This window comes from Hyaena hyaena, unplaced genomic scaffold (assembly GCF_003009895.1).
Source record: "Hyaena hyaena isolate Hyena2069 unplaced genomic scaffold, ASM300989v1 scaffold_748, whole genome shotgun sequence".
Taxonomy (NCBI): Eukaryota; Metazoa; Chordata; class Mammalia; order Carnivora; family Hyaenidae; genus Hyaena; species Hyaena hyaena.
Window position 1 is genome coordinate 377,654 of NW_024081382.1, and position 3,035 is coordinate 380,688.

Here is a 3,035-nt window from a genome sequence, read left to right on the forward strand (position 1 = left end):
TGTTTCTTTTTCCACAGAGTGGGCGTGTGAAATGACTTTATACATGAAGATGTCTGAAAAAGTTATTAGTTAAGGATTCATTTAAGACCCGGGACACTTCAAAAAAAATTCAAATTGGTTTACGAAGATGGAAAATTAATCTAGGAGGAAAGCAAAAGAAGGAATGGCAAATCAAAACCCACGATTAGTTCATTCACAGAAGTTCACACTGGTCAGTCCCGCCCAGTTATTACTGAGGCTCTCCGGGGCTGATGAGCTCTGTCTGGCCATAAAATCTGTATTGTCCTGAGAAGATCTACTTAAATACACTTAAAAATAAGAATGCAATATGAACAGGTTTAATAGCCTGGAGCAAGCATGTAATGTGAAGCGGCTCCGAAGGAGGGGCCACACCCCTCACCTTCTGGACACACAGTCTGGTAGATGCCTTATGAAATGATGCAGAATGGTGTCACGTGTAGAGGTCATTCCCCTGAGATCTGCCCCGGTCAAGTTCTGTGGAGCAGACTGAACTGTAAGAGGTACCATGCACTCTTTCCAGAGTCTGGTGCAATCAGTGACTGTCAGGGGCAGGAGGGCCGGGATGGTTTGGCAACCTCGGTAAACCCATCACAGAATGTCAGCGCTCAGACCACACTGGCAAGGCTGTCCTGTGAAGCTTTGACCCAGAGCCACCGTGACCCAAAGAACCAGCTGGTGTGTGATCCAACCACCAACGCACCCACCCAGGTTGTCAAGATGTGAGCTTCTGTGTCAAGCCAGCCTATGGGGAGAACAGAGAAAGTGGCCTTCGGTCCCCCGGATCCATGAGCACTCTCACCACCCTCCCTGGCATTGACATCAACACACATGCATCCTTGCTCTTCCTCTCTTTGTAGGATTTTTTACACATGTGGCTCCTTTAGCCTGGAATGCTTTCTCCCCACTAGGGCCCCAACTCCCTTGCTCCCTGCAGGCCTCTGTTCAAATATTAGTGGCACGTGGATGGCTCAGTCGGTTGAGTGTCTGACTTGGGCTCAGGTCAGGATCTCGTGGTTCATGAGTCCGAGCCCCACGTCGGGTTCTTTGCTGACAGCTTTTGTAATAAACATTAAAAAAGTGTAAATATCATCTTATTATACAATGCTTTGCCCATCTCGTAAAAAACTAGGACACAAATATTCTCATCACTTTCCACCCCCACCCCACCCCAGCTCTACTTCTTTTCATAACCGTAGTCATCAGGGAACATAATCTCTCTATATACATATATATTTATATATATTTATATTTATTGCCTCTCTGCATTTGGCTCCTCCTGTTTTTCCAGCATCTAGAATACTCCAGGTCGTGGTAGGTGGGCACGCGACCCTCGTTGGATGAGTGGAGGAGGGGAAAGACTCAGCAGGGTGTGATGGAGAAGCCCCAAAGCACTTCTTCTGGAAGGGAAGAGCAGCTCGAGTTAGCATGGCAGGAGGAAGGCTTCCTGGAAGGGGGGTAAATGTCAGCTGGGGCATTGAGGGTCAGGAAGCACTCTGATCGTAAAAATGATAATTAGGGTGACCATATAATTTATCACCCAAAATAAGACACTTTGGGAGTGAAAAGAGAGCTATTAATAATTACACCAGGGCAACAGGCATAAAATAGGGCTGTCCCAGGGAAACTAGAATTTATGGTCACCCTGGTGATGATTAACTAGTAAAAGAGGCGCCCTACTTGCAAGTGGACGTGGCCGGGTTGTGTTCTGAGGAGCGCCCTGTAGAGGTCTCGAAGGCCATTCTCCTGAGGCTAGGAAGGGTCTGTCCTGAAACCAGTGGACATCCCCATGTCATCTACCCTAAGCAGAGGTGGGCCTTACATGGGACACTCTATCACAGACTCCAAGTCTTGTGTGCAAAGCAGAGGGGACTGCATTCCATTTAGTTCAAAGTCCTCCAGGCTTCACCTTCTCAGAGCCTTATTTTGAGTGTGGAAGAGCTCTGAGGAAGGCACTGAGACAGCGTCCAGGAGGTGGGGAACTCAGGGGTGTCTCCTTGAATTTGTCCTAGGATGTGAGCTGGCCCTTACATTCCACGCTACCTCAGTACCCGTGTTTCGGTGTTTATTTCCCTCTCGCTCTCCCACAGACATTTAGTTGAGTATCTGCCTGTGATAGCCTGGCCTCAGCTATATCATGTCTTGGGGGAAATAGTCACTTGTCCTCAGTGGGGAGAAGGAGTAAAGGGGAAATAGGTGATTTTTAGGCCAAGAAGTGTCCTCAAAAGGAATTAATAAGATATCTTTTTTTGTTAAATATTTTTATTTATTTCTAGGAGAGAGAGAGAGAGACAGTGTGACCAGGGGAGGGTCAGAGAGAGAGGGAGACACAGACTCTGAAACAGGCTCCAGGCTCTGAACTGTCAGTCAGCACAGAGCCCGACGCAGGGCTCGAACCCACGAACCGCGAGATCATGACCCAAGCGAAAGTCGGATGCTCAACCGACTAAGCCACCCAGGAGCCCCTAAGATATCTTTTAAGACAGTGATTTTCATACTGTTTTCTTGGCATATGAAAAATTCAATCCAATATTCTGGTTTTAATGGATACAAGTTAATAAAACTAAATTCAGGTTTGATCAGGAGTTGGAGCCCAAAGATTTACCTTCTTCTCCTCTCTCTGGTCCCCTCCCCCACTGTGTGCTCATGAAGTCAATAAATGATGCTCCGAGGAGCAGAATTTGAAGGCTCCTGTCCTGAAGAAGCACCCGGCCCACACAGAGCCATGGCTACCACTGCACAGGCTCCGCTGGGGCCAAACGTGGCATGGATTTTTTTAAATTTAATTTTTTTTCATTTCATATTTTTTAAAAATTTTTAATGTTTTTATTTATTTCTGAGAGAGAGAGAGGCAGCATGAGCAGGGGAGGGTCAGAGAGAGGGAGATACAGAATCCGAAGCAGGCTCCAGGCTCTGAGCTGGCTGTCAGCCCAGAGCCCGACGTGGGGCTCGAACCCATGGACTGTGAGATCTTGACTTGAGCCGAAGTCGGATGCTTAACTGACTGAGCCACCCAA